Source organism: Arachis ipaensis, chromosome B8 (assembly GCF_059453495.1).
Source record: "Arachis ipaensis isolate K30076 ecotype BB chromosome B8, ASM5945349v1, whole genome shotgun sequence".
In the NCBI taxonomy this organism is placed as follows: Eukaryota; Viridiplantae; Streptophyta; class Magnoliopsida; order Fabales; family Fabaceae; genus Arachis; species Arachis ipaensis.
In genome coordinates this window covers 104,530,603-104,545,142 of record NC_142443.1, presented here as the reverse complement: position 1 = coordinate 104,545,142, position 14,540 = coordinate 104,530,603, and the positions used below count along the sequence as shown (strand labels likewise).

General features: G+C 41.4%; 1 non-coding gene across 1 annotated transcript; it reads left to right on the top strand.

Moving 5' to 3' along the window:
- The first annotated feature begins 511 nt into the window (after positions 1 to 511).
- Positions 512 to 615, top strand: LOC148549093 (small nucleolar RNA R71). Its single transcript, XR_015898671.1, has one exon. It is a non-coding gene; the product is annotated as a small nucleolar RNA R71 (small nucleolar RNA).
- The last annotated feature ends 13,925 nt before the right edge of the window (positions 616 to 14,540 follow it).

Here is a 14,540-nt window from a genome sequence, read left to right as displayed (position 1 = left end):
TTGGTATGTGGAATTGTTATGTTGGTTGTGGTTGTAAGGCTTGTGGTTTTGTGGTTGGGTCTGTTGGTTCCCCCACCCAAAGTTTGGGTGATTTTTCCATCCTGGGTTGTAAGTGTTGGAGTGTGGATCATATGATTGCCTTTGTTGGTTTCCCACATAGTTGGCCTCTTCCCAATCACCTCCTTCAATGCTTACTTCCTCTTGATCTTGTGTGTGTATTGCAGCTACTTGCTTTGTTTCTAATTGCCTGGTAAGCTCTGCTAGTTGCTTGGCAAACACCTTGTTTTGGGCTAGAATTGTATCAACATGGTTCAGCTCCATGACTCCCTTAGTGTTGTGCCTTTCTGATGCATAGTAGTACTCATTCTCAGCCACTGTCTCAATCACTTCAATGGCCTCTTCCACAGTCTTTTTCCTGTTCAATGAACCTCCTGATGAATGGTCTACAGCCTTCCTTGATTCATAAGACAGTCCATCATAGAAAATATGCAATTGCACCCAATCATGGAACATGTCTGGTGGGCATTTCCTTGTCAAATCCTTGAATCTCTCCCATGCCTCGTAGAGAGTTTCACCATCTTGTTGTCTAAAAGTCTGAACCTCGGATCGAAGCCTATTGACCTTTTGTGGGGGGTAGAAACGTGCCAGAAACTTGCTTTCCACCTCATCCCATGTTGTTAGACTCCCCCTTGGGAATGATTCCAGCCACTTAGCTGCTTTGTCCCTAAGTGAAAATGGGAATAAAAGCAGTTTATAGGCATCTTCCTGGACTCCATTGGACTTCACAGTGTCACAAATTCTCAGGAATTTTGTGAGATGTTGGTTGGGATCTTCATTAGCACTCCCACCAAATGAACAATGATTCTCCACAAGTGATATTAGCTGTGGTTTGAGTTCAAAATTGTTGGCCTGAATGGGTGGTTTCTGAATGCTGCTACCACAATTCCCAGAGGTTGGGTTTATGTATGAACTAAGAACCCTCCTCTCAGGAATGGCATTGTTTCCATCAGCTCTCTCATGGTTGTGAACTTCTCTATCCATGTTGAGATCTAGAGCTTCCTCAAAATTGTCCTCAGATTCTCCTTCAGATTCCTCTTCTCCCAGTACTCTCTTCCCTCTTGCTTCCCTTCTCAGTCTATGAAGGGTCCTCTCTGGTTCGGTATATGGAGGAGTTGATGTCTCTCCTCTCCTACCTGTCATACAAGAACACAACACAGGCAACAAACAAGTGAAATACTCCTGGTTAATGGAAGAGTATGGTTAGAGCAATTGAGGAATTAATTCAAACAGTTAGTGAGTCAGTGGGTTAGTTGCTTGAATTTAAAGGCATAAAGAAAGAAAACATGTGCAGAAATTAAAATTCAACAAGTAACTTGTACTGAATTAATCAAAACAAAAAAAAATGCTCAATCTAGTTAACTTCCAATTTGAGAATTGTCAATCGAAAACCAATCCCCGGCAACGGCGCCATAAACTTGATGCACATAAACTAGTTATGCTACGATTTAGGAAATTGCACGATCGGCAAAATTCCTTCCGGCAAGTGCACCGGTTATCGTCAAGTAAAAACTCACAATAGAGTGAGGTCGAATCCCACAAGGATTGGTTGAGTGAGCAATTCGGATTAGAAGTGTGTTCTAGTTGAGCGGAATCAAGATTTAGATGAGAATTGCGGAATGTAAAATTGGCGGGAAAAGTAAATGACAAGAAATTGAAATGGCGGAATCTTAAATTGCATGAATTAAAGAGCAGAAACTAAATTGCTGAAATTAAAAGGGAATGGGGGTGATTGCATGAATTGAGTTGCAGAATGTAAAGAGAAAGTGGAAATCAGAAATGGGGAATTCATTGGGTGTTAGGAGATATTGAGATCTCCGAATCAAAACATGTATATCTCTTCCTCAACCAATGCATTCATTGAATTTTGCTTGGCAATCTTATATGATTGGATCCCAATCCCTTGGCTCACCAATTCTCTCTAAAAACAAACAAATTCCCAATCCCTTGGTTTAAATGTTCATAAGAAGAGATGATGCTCGATCACTGATTATACCACACAGTTTCATGAACCACAATTTGGTAGGATTACATGTCACAATATCCATCCAAACCCCAATCCAATTCACTGTGAGAAAGCTTCTCTAGCATGAATCCTCCATTCCTTTCCCAAGGTTCCGAAGGATTCCAATTATGGGTAGTTTCTTTCCCAAGACAACTACCCAATGGAATTAGAACGAGAAGCTTTCTAACAAAATTCAAGAGAAAAGATTGAAGAAGAAGATAAACTATTATTGATTCATTGAATTACAATAGAGCTCCCTAACCCAATGAAAGGGGGTTTAGTGAGTCATAGCTCTCAATTCAATTACAAAGAAACGAAAACTAGCTAAATGCAAAAGTAAAAGTTCCAAAAGTCTCCAAGTCCTTTTCTAACTTAAATTCTATCCTATTTATACACTTTCTATATTGAGCTTCTGTTGTGTTTCTTGGGCTTTGAGGCCTCTCCCTGCTTTCCTTTTGCCTTGGGTTTATGATCCATAATCTTGATGAGGCTGTTGATCCAAATTCTGTAACATTCATTGAGCCAAATTAGTGATAATCAAATAATGACACATGACTCAACAAATTGAAATTTCAGACTCATCAATCCTTCAGGCCCAATCCCATAAACCATGATATTCAATTGGGTTTCATACCAGAATAAGTTTAAGTTAATGTGTGTGCTCAAAGACTAACTTAAACCGCACTATTTTTGGCCCAGAAACCTTTTCCAAGAGTGGCGTTTAAGTTGCAGTTTAAGCTTAAACTGCAGCTTAAACGCCAGACACTTCCAGTGAGGCCTTTTGTAGAAGCACGTTTAAGCTTCAGTTTAAGGTTAAACTGAAGCTTAAACGTGGAAATGGAAGAAGGCAGCCCTGGAGAGTCATGTAGTCGAACACGTTTAAGCTTCAGTTTAAGGTTAAACTGAAGCTTAAACGTGGATATAGGAAGGGCAGCCCTGGAGGTCGAACACGTTTAACCTCCAGTTTAAGGTTAAACTGGAGGTTAAACGTGGAAATGGAAGGAGGCATCCTGGAGGTCGAACACGTTTAACCTCCAGTTTAAGGTTAAACTGGAGGTTAAACGTGGAAGCTTAGAAGGATAGCCCTGGAGGTGTCGAACACGTTTAAGCTCCAGTTTGAGGTCAAACTGGAGCTTAAACGTGGAAATGGAGAGAGCAACCCTGGAGGAGAAAACTTGGTCGAACACGTTTAAGCTCCAGTTTGAGGTCAAACTGGAGCTTAAACGTGGAAATAGCTCCCTGGTGCTTTTCCCATTCTGGCGTTTAACCTCCAGTTTAAGGTTAAACTGGAGGTTAAACGTGGAACTCCTTCCTGAGTGCATTATCATTCTGGCGTTTAACCTCCAGTTTGAGGTCAAACTGGAGGTTAAACGTGGAATGCTTCTTTGGTGAGACTTTTCATTCTGGCGTTTAACCTCCAGTTTAAGGTTAAACTGGAGGTTAAACTTCAATTCCAGCATTTCTTAGCCTTCATGATTCTGGCGTTTAAGCTCCAGTTTAGGCTTAAACTGGAACTTAAACTCCACATGTGATATTCAAGCTTCCTTTATTGATTTTGTTGCTTCCTTGCTTAGCCTTTTCTTCCCTGAAATCATCCAAACAATTGCATCAAAGTCTTGCAAAATTTCATGAGAATTCTTCCATTCATAGCATTCAAGTAATATAACTAAAACTCATGGAATTTGCATTAAAATCATACTGTTTGGATGGTTCATTGCTTTGTTCTTCATTTAACCATTTTTGGTTACTTTAAGCTCAAGAAAATGCATAAAACAACTAAAACTAACAGAAAAATGCTAGTGAAACTAGCCTAAGATGCCTTGGCATCAGTTAGTACGGGTATTAAACAGGTTTATTGTAGAATCAGAGTATGAGTTATACCTGGGTGCTCCAATTTATTTATAGTGGTTGTAGAGTGACCTTTCTAGATAAGATAAGTTAGTTATCTTATCTTATCTTTATCTTTGAGTTGAGGTAAGCTTATCTTCAAGGGAATCGCCCTTATCTCTATAGGCTTGGACGACCTGTGGATTTGGGTCGTGTTCCTCTATTTGGGCCCTTTATTGGGCTTTCCTGTCGATTTGGCCGACCTCTTTGAGAAGAGGTCGAATAGCCTGACCTGAAGAGGTCGGTCGCTTTGTCACTAAACATCTCGGGTCGGATAGCTCAGCCCAGGGTGTGAACAGCATCCTTGGCTTGGTAACTCCCTGCTATTCGTGAGGTGACTACCTGTGAGTCACTGAAGATGATAAGCTTTTGAGCTCCAACCTCCTTAGCCAGCTTCAAACCAGCTAGTAGTGCCTCATACTCAGCTTGGTAGTTTGAGGCAGGAAACCCGAATTTGAGGAAAAGTTCAATTTGGGTTCCCTGGTCGCTTTCAATTATCACGCCTACGCCACTTCTGGTTTTGTTTGAGGAGCCGTCTATGTAGAGATTCCACTCTGTAGATATTTCTGGGATGTCCGTAAACTCTGCAATGAAGTCAGCCAGATATTGTGATTTGATGGCTGTTCGACCTTCATATTGAAGGTCAAATTCGGACAACTCGACTACCCATTGTAAGATTCTCCCTGCTAAGTCTATTTTCTACAGAATGCTTTTTATGTGCTGGTTGGTCCGAATCTTGATGATGTGGGCTTGGAAATATGGGCGGAGTCATCGAGATGTTAGTATGAGAGAATAAGCGAATTTTTCTATCTTTTGATAGTTCAATTCGGACCCTTGTAATGCTTTGCTGATGAAGTATATAGGTTGTTGTCCATTGTCATCTTCTCGGACCAGTGCTGAGGCTATTGCCCGATTTCCTACTGCGAGGTATAAAACAAGTGGTTCTCCTTCTCATGGCCGAGTTAGAATAGATGGTTGTCCCAAGAACCTTTTGAAAGCCTGGAAGTCCTGCTCGCAATCTGTTGTCCATTTAAACCTCTTTCCCTTCCTTAGAGTTGCATAGAAGGGGAGAGATCTTATTGCCGATCCAGCTAGAAATCTGGACAAGGCTGCCAATCTTCCATTGAGTTATTGTACCTCTTTAACGCTGGTCAGACTCTTCATGTTGAGTATGGCCTGGCATTTATCTGGATTTGCCTCAATTCCTCTTTGTGTGAGCATAAAACCCAAGAATTTGCCAACTTCTACTGTGAAGGTGCATTTTGCAGGGTTAAGTCGCATACCATGCATTCTTATAGTGTCGAATACTTGGGTGAGGTCGGACAGCAACGACTCTTCGCTTTGGATTTTTATTAACATGTTGTCCACGTATACTTCCATGATTTTCCCGATGTGATCTGTGAAGACCTTATTGATTAATCTTTGATAAGTGGCTCATGCGTTTTTGAGTCCGAATGGCATGACGATGTAGCAGTAGTTTGCTTTCGGCGTTAAAAATGAGGTTTTTTCTTGGTCAGGTGGGTACATCGGGATTTAATTGTATCCCGAATAGGCGTCCAAAAATGAGAGGTATTTGTATCTGGAGGAGGCATCTACCAGGGCATCGATACTTGGGAGTGGATAAGGATCTTTGGGGCAGGCTTTGTTGAGATCAGTGTAGTCGGTGCACATCCGCCACTTCCTATTTATTTTTTTTACCAGGACGACATTAGCTAGCCATAGTGGGTACTTAACTTCTCTTATGAATCCTGCCTCCAGTAGTGCTTGTACCTGCTCTTCCACAGCTCGGGATCGTTCTGGTCTGAGCTTTCTATGTCTCTGCTGTATTGGCTGAGATCCTGGGTAGACTACTAACTTGTGGCACATTAACTTAGGGTCTATGCCTGGCATGTCTGCGGCCTTCCATGCAAAGAGGTCGATATTGTCTCATAAGAACTGTATGAGTGATTCTTTTATGTCTCATTTTAGGATTGTGCCGATATTAGTTGTTTTGTCTAGGACATCTCTGATTTGGACTTTTTCTATTTCGCCTTTGGGTTGTGGACGAAGTTCTTCCCGCCCTCGAACTCCTCCGAGTTCGATGGTGTGGATTTCTTCTCCTCTGCTTCTAAGGTTTAAACTTTCGTTGTAACATAGGCGTGCCGTCTTCTGGTCTGCTTTTATCATAGCTATTCCTTCTGTGGTTGGGAACTTCATGCACAAGTGTGGGGTCAAGACTACTGCGCCGAGCTGATTTAACGTTGTCCGTCCTATTAGGGCATTGTAGGCTGAACTCACGTCGACCACGATGTAGTCTATATTGAGTGTTCTTGACCGGTTTCCTTTTCCAAAGGTTGTGTGCAGTGAGATGTATCCAAGTGGTTAGATTGGAGTGTCTCCCAGCCCGAATAGGCTGTTCGGGTATGCTCTGAGTTCTTTTTCTTCCAAGCCGAGTTTGTCGAAGGCGGTTTTGAATAAGATATCAGCCGAGCTTCCCTGGTCTACCAGTGTGCGATGGAGATTAGCGTTGGCCAACATGATAGTGATGACCATAGGATCGTCATGTCCCGATATGATGCCAACTGCATCCTCTTTAGTGAAAGTGATAGTAGGGATGTCGGGTGCTTCTTCTCCTCCATCAATATGATATACCTCTTTAAGATGTCTTTTGCGAGATGATTTAGAGATTCCTCCTCTCGCAAATCCTCCGTGTATCATATGGACATGTCTCTCTGGTGTACGAGGTGGTCGTTCAGTTCATCCCACATCTTCGTCCCTTCTTCTTTTTCTTGGCTCATCTGTTCGGTTGGCTAAATATGGATCTAGTTTTCCTTCTCTTACCAGTTTTTCTATGACATTTTTCAAGTCGAGCTGTGGGTATCTTTCTTGCTTTTAAGCGGGTGAGCTGTGGGTATCTTTTCAGTATGGCATACTTCTCGATAGACATCTACAAGAGACACCCGAAGAGGGGTGTAATTGTGGTATTTTTAATCTTTTCTCCATGATGATCTTATGTTTTCTTATACTCTTTGTCCTTATCTCGGGAGGAGTAGGAGAATCCTGATTTTGAGGTCTCTCCTAGTCGAGAGTTTTCTCCATGTTGATGTATTTCTCTGCTCGTTCTTGCACGTCATTCAGGGAGGTGGGATGTTTTTTCGATATTGAGTGACTAAAAGGCCCCTCTCGTAAGCCGTTACCCATAATGGCGGCTTCAGTTGACAGACTTTGTATGTCCAGACATGCTTTATTGAATCTTTCCATGTAGCTGTGGAGACTTTCCCGATCTCTTTGCTTGATTCCTAATAGACTTGGGGCATGCTTAGTTTTGTCTTTCTGGATGGAGAATCTGGCTAGAAACCTTTTGGCAAAATCGTCAAAACATGAGATGGACCTAGGAGGCAGGTTGTCGAACCATCTAATTGCTGTCTTTGTTAAGGTAGTCGGAAAGGCTTTGCAGTAGACTGCATCTGAGGCGTCAGTAAAGTACATTCTACTTCTGAAATTACTGAGATGATGGCTAGGATCTGATGTGCCATCGTATAGAGTCACGTCGGGAGGTTTGAAATATTTCGGGATTTTGGCTTTCATTATCTCTTTGGTGAACGGATCTTGATCCTTACGAGAGCTACCCGGATCGAGTAGTTTTGGCCTTGAGATCTGCTTCGAGCTTTAGGAGCTTGTCTTCTAACTCACGGCGTCGCCTAGCTTCCCTTCGTAGGTCTCTTTTGGTTTCCCGTTGATACTCGACCTCTTTTTCGAGTTGTTTTAGGCAATCCTGAAGTGCCTCTATGGCTCCCGTGTTTGGTGAATTCTTGTCTTTGTTAGATTGAGAAGCGTCGTCTATTGTGACCTCCGCCTTCTTATGTGGCATTTTGTTCTCCAAATTAGAGGTGTGGTCGTTGTCAAGGTTGTCCACCATGATGATGGGATGACTTCCAGGTCCCCGGCATTGGCGCCAATGTTCCAAGGGTTACTTGAAACTGTAGGTCGATCTCGGACGAGATCTTCAGTACTGACCGGAGCTGACGTGTCCGGCTGGTGAGTGGTGACCAGAACTGTCGTGTTCGACTTGTTGTGCTGGCTATGCTGTTGATCCTCTGTCACCGAAGGGTGGGGGTACCTGCAAGGGACTCCGATGCTTAAGAGGTCGGGTAGTCCTGACCTAAAGAGGTTGGTCGACTTGTCGTCAAACATCCCGGGTCGGACAGCTCGACCCAGGGTATGAACAGTAGGCTATTTGGGATAAGTGAGCTAATAAAATAATGGCCTCATTCATATGCATGCATATAACACATTAAATATTGAACATATAGGATGGAACAAACTATAGATTACAATCATAGAGAAGAAAACACACAAGAATAAAATATTATGGTTAAATAGTGTAACCATGTAATTAAGCTCAAGTCTCACGGGTTGTGTGTTCTTTGCTATAATTCATGTTCCAATACAATCTTCAAACAAGTTTAACACAAGGGTTTTGATTTAAACTAGTGAAATGCTTCAAAAATAGGGTCTTAAAAAGAAACTTATTATTTTTCAACCAAACATAACATGCACGCAAATACCTATTACTATGCAATCTATCCTATCCTAACAAAAGAAAAATAACTAATTTATTGGTGCTAAGAAAGAGCAGTTACCTCCAGAAGTCAGGTACTGACCGACCTCCCCACACTTAAAGCTTGGCACCGTCCTCGGTGCCATCAGTCAGGAACAGAGGGGTGCTGGTATTAGCATCTCCATAATTGGGACCATCATGGCTCTTTATTCTGGTAAATGAAGTGGAGTCCGGGTGTCTGGATCTTCTTCAGGTGTTGAAAGTGCTTGTGCTTTTCGTTCCTCTCCTCGCCAGTGGCTTGTCAGAGGCTTTCTCTTTACCTTTATTGGTGGCTGTCCTGAAAAGGAAAAAAGTAAGTAACATTTAAAGCTAAAGGTTAGAGCAAGGAAGAGGATGGTACAAGTGATAATCAATGCACGGTAAGGAAGGATGTCGTTAACACATGGTCGCGACTACATGTGATAAGTTCATCAATGGAAATATAGCAAGTGCATGTTATGGCAAGTAAATGTAAGATGTTTATTGGTATGCTGGAAAAGGCATGAGTAGCATAGATCAAGCATTAATTGCCCAATTTGATTATCAAGTGTTTCAAACTAACAACCTGTTTGTATTGACAATTATATTCAATGAATAATATATAAAAAGGGATTTTGTGAAAAACAGGCATTAGAGTAGAAGAACAGAATATTTAAGTATGCACAATGCCTTACGGGCTTTTCCACAAACACTTAGCATGCATGGTAAATATGTTATTGAAAGTATTAAATTGAACATGCAAGCAACCCTTAAGAAGTAATATTAATTATCAAAAAATTCTTTAATAATCCACAAGCAATTATAGAAGAAAAGAATTACCCAATTAAATTTCTAACACCAATTAAAAGAATAAAAAGGAAAAGAAGGAAAAAGGAAACATAGATAATGAAAGTAAAAAGAAAAAGAAGAAGAAAACATTAATAAAAAAAATAAAAAGTAAAGAGGGAAGAAGAAAAGAAAATAACCTTGATGATGAATGTGAAAAAGAAGGCGGGAGAAAGTAAAAAGTGAGAAAGAATAAAGAAAGAAGAAGGAAGAAGAAAAAATTAAGAAGGGAAAAGAAAAAATTAGGATTGGGGAAGAAAAGATAAGAATTCTAGCGTAGGTATAGTAAAATTATGCGTCGCATGCGACGCGTGCGTGTGGAGCACGCGTTCGTGTGGTTGGCGCTATTTTCAAGTGACGCGTACGTGTGGGTGACGCGTGCACGTGACCTGAATTGTGCTATTGGCGCGAGAGCAGCCTCGCGTACGCACAACTCTCTGTTTCGTTCGCATATTGCAAAAATTTTGGGTGACGCGTGCGCGTGGGTGACGCGTACGCGTGAATGGCCTCTTTTTGAAAAATGACGCGGACACGTGGGGCATGCGTTAGCGTGATAGGGCTTATGCTTCCAGCACCATTCCAGCCCCACTCTATCATAACTCTCTGCCATACACCTATTTACGTCGATTTTGTAGAGTCACGCGTGCGCGTGGATGACGCGCACGCGTGGAGGGCTTATTTTTCAGGTGACATGGATGCGTCAGGGACGCGTTCGCGTGGGCATGTTTGTGCCTAAGGCACGCCTCCAGCCATGCTCCCGCATGACTCTCTGCTTCTTTTTTTCCTTGTTCAAATGCACCTATGACGCGGACGCGTCAGCGACGCTTGCGCGTTGCGTGCATTTTTTTTATGCAGTATACAAATGCAAAATCAAACTATATGCAGAGATTATGAGAAGAGTCACTAAGAAAAATAAAGTAGAATAAAATAAAACAAAACTAAGACTGAAACGGAATGATCATACCATGGTGGGTTGTCTCCCACCTAGCACTTTTAGTTAAAGTCCTTAAGTTGGACATTTGGTGAGCTCCTTGTCATGGTGGCTTGTGCTTGAACTCGTCTTGAAATTTCCACCAATGTTTGGACTTCCAATAAGCTCTATCAATACCAAGTAAATTTCTCAAGCTTTGATGGGGTTCTTCACAAGCGTTGAGCTCCCAAATTTGATCCTCATATATTCCCGGATCCCAAATCTTGTTTCTACACCCGTCTTCAAGTGGATCATGATGATTCCATCCGGGTGGTTCTGCCTTAAAATTCTCATTTAGGCACCCAAACATCCTCCTAGACCCAATTAATTGAGAATTATGCCAACCCTTGTAATCAGGCCTTGAGCTTCCAATCGTAACGAACCTAGGATGGTATTGCCAACCACTACCCATCTCCCTTTTACTCTTAATGCCACAAAGAGCTCTAAGTTGACCATCTGTCTCAAGTAAATCATATTCAAGTGGGAAAGTAAAGGTCAAGGATAATAATTTTACCCATTTGAATGTTGTATTGGATGGTAATGGCTTTGGGGGAGAGGTCTCCAACAACTTTGGCAAGGTGATTTCAAGCTCCATTCCCTTGTGCTCTTCCTTGATAACTACCACCTCTTTGCAAGCTTCTTCAATCTCAACCTCTTCCTCTTGGTAGCTTTCTTCTAATTCAATCTCTTCTTCATTACTCACCAAGGGCATGGGAGGTTGTGCTTCTTCTTCTTTAATCTCCATCTCTTGATCAACCTTTGCAAAGTCTTCAACCTTGATATGTCTTGGAGGTTGTACACCCTCCTCAACATCAAATTCAAACGTGTTGGAAGGAGGTTCTATGACTGGATTTTCCCATGGAGGTTCTGCACCTCCTAAATCTTCAACCACTTCCTCTTCTTTAGTAATTTTGGCTTTCCCCACTTGCTCTAGTACAAAATCAGACTCCTCCTTGATGTCTTCCTTTCTATGACAACTCCTTTCAACTATTCTTTCATCTTCAAGGGTCTCTCCTACCGCTACCTTTAGGGCCTCCTCTAGCTTCTTATGAAGTATGGATTCGCGAAGATGATTCCTTCTCTCTTGTTCCATGTCAATAGCATAACTGGGATCATCTTTCTCTTGGATTGATGGATATGGGCATTCTTGCACGGAGGGTGGTGGTGTGCTAAAGCTTGAGGGTTGAATATTGGAGGTAGAGGGTTGGTTCATGCGGGATATAAGATTTTGGAGTGTAGAGGTAAGACCAATGATATTAGAGATGAGTGTGTCGTTATCCAATGGAGGTTGGGTTAGATAGGAGGGTTGAGAGAGGGCTCATAATACAGAGGTGGTTCTTCTTGATAAGGATATGGAGATGGTGAATATTGAAGTGGTGGTTCTGGGTGTAGTTCATATAGAGGTGAATGGTGGAAAGAGGCTTATGAGTATGGTGGTTCAAAGCTATGTTGAGGAGGTGGTTTATCAGCATATGGCGGGGCTTGTTGGTAACTACAAGGGGGTCCACCATATTCATCATCTTGATATGCACCCTGGAATGGCTCTTGACCATAGTAATTTGGTGGAGGTTGGTTCTCACAAAAAGGTCCACCATAACTATTGTCTTGGTATGCATCACAGAATGGCTGTTGGTGATAGCACATTGGAGGGGGTTGTTGCCAAGAGGGTTGATCAAATCCTTGTGGCTCCTCCCATCTTTGATTCTTCCAACCTTGATGCCTATTTTCATTATAGTTTCCATTCCTTACAACAACATTGGAACCAAACTTGAAACCAGAGGGGTGAGAATTCATAGTAGCTAAAGAAACAAAAACTAATAAAAATTAATGAAATAAACTCCTAAAACTAGAAACACGAACAAAGAAACGAAAAAGCAAATATTTACAATAACCAATAATAAGGCACACGTTTGCAATTCCCCGGCAACGGCGCCATTTTTGACGAACGGATTTTTGCTAGTAAAGAATTCACAATTTAGTTCTCGTTGCTAGTATAGTTTCTAAACCAGCAAAGAATCCTTTTGTACAAAAGTTTGGTTGTCACAAGTAACAAACCCCTAATAAAATTGATAACCGAAGTATTCAAACCTCGGGTCGTCTCTCAAGGAATTGCAGGGAAGTATGTTTTATTATTGGTTATGGAAAAAGTATATTTTTGGGTTTTTGAAATAAGGAACAAGTAATTTAAATGGCAAGAAAAATAAATTAATAATTAGAAAAACTCTTGGCAAGGTATGAGAATAGGAAATCCCATCCTAGTTATTCTTATCAGGTGTGATGAGAATTGTTTATTGCTCCCACTTAGTTAACCCTTACTAAATAAAGGAAAGTCAAGTGGACTAATCAACTTGATTCCTCAAGTCCTAGTCAACTCCTATGGAAAGACTAGCTTTAGAGGGATCCAAATCAATCAACAATTCCCAAGTTTCAATCAACAGCTGAGTTTGATAACTCAAGTGTCACCAATTACTTAACCAAAGCCAAAAGGGAGAAAAATCTAAATTATTTATATCATAAATGGAAGAAAATAATCATAATTCTAAAATACCTCGAATTGTATTAAATAGGAAATAAAATTAAACATAGGAATCCAAAAACCAATTTGGCAACATCAAGTAATCAACTAAGGTAATAAAATAAATAAAAGTAGAAGAGAAACTAAAGTAAAGGAACATTAAACCTAGAATGAAGAAATAACCATAAACTAAGAGAAATCCTAATCCTAAAAACCTAAGAGAGAGAGGAGATAACCTCTCTCTCTTTCTAAAACTACATCTAAAACCTAAAATTGTGAATTATTCATGTTCTCCTCATGAATGAGTTGATTCCCTCTCTTTATAGCCTCTAATCTGTGTTTTCTGGGCCAGAAACTGGGTAAAAACGCGGCTCGAAATTGCCTCCAGCATTTTCTGTTAATTCTGCAGATCGTGCAGGTCACGCGTACGTGTCGGTCATGCGTGCGCGTCAATTGGCGAATTTCCTCATCACGCGTACGCGTCGTCCACGCGTGTGCGTCTTTTGTGCAGACTCCAATCCACGCGTACGCATCAACACAAATTTTTTCATTCCGCGCGCTCGCGTCGGCCATGCGTGCGCGTCAGTGCTCGCTGGTCATCTCCTTAATTTCTTGTGTTCCTTCCATTTTTGCAAGTTTCCTTCTCCATTTTCTAAGCCATTCCTGCCCTATGAAGCCTGAAACACTTAACATATGGATCACGGCATCGAATGGTATAAAAGAGAATTAAAATATACTAATTAAAGATCTCTAGGAAGCAAGTTTTCAATCATAAAACAAGACTAGGAAGGGATTATAAAATGATGCAAATCATATGAATAAGTGGGTAAGGACTTGGTGAAACCACTCAATTAAACACAAGATAAACCATAAAATAGTGATTTATCACACATACAGCCTGCCTGTTCCGAAGGTTACCCGAAACTGAAGGTCGATCTCGGATGAGATTTGCTATGGTAGCCGGAGCTATCGTGTCTGACTTGTTGGATCTGGTGGTGCTGCTGACCCTTGATCACCGGAGGGTGGTGGTACCTGTAAGAGACTCTGATGCTTAAGTTAGCATGGGCTTTAAGCAGGTTTTTTGTGTAGAATTAGAGTATGAGTTATACCTGGGTGCTCTAGTGTATTTATAATAGTGTGGGGGTGTCCTTTAAGATAAGTTAGTTATCTAATCTTATCTTTTAGGAGAACTACCTTATCTTTCTAGGCTTTGCCGCCTTTAGAATGGGCTGCGTTCCTTCATTCGGGCCTGCTTGGGCCTCTATGGCGATTTGACCGAACTCTTTAAGGAGAGATCGGGGGCGACCAACCTAAAGAAGTCGGTCGCTCTTGTCTTCAATCAGCTCGGGTTGCATAGCTCGACCCAAGGTATGAACATTGCCATAGAAGAAATCATTGACAGTTGGAGTAGACAGTGAGAGCGGATTGATCGAGAAGAACAAAGCATCTCCAAGCCTTAACTATCTTCTACTCATTGCATTCACCATCAATTGACTAACGTTGTTTTTATTTTACTTTTATGCATTTTAAACAACCAAACAACTTTTCTCTCCGCCTGACTAAGATCTACAAGATAACCATAGCCTGATTCAAATCACAATCCTCGTGGGATCGACCCTGACTCACTCAGGTATTACTTGGACGACCTAGTGCACTTGCTGGTTCAGTTGGGCGAAGTGTAATTTCGCGCACCAAGTTTTTG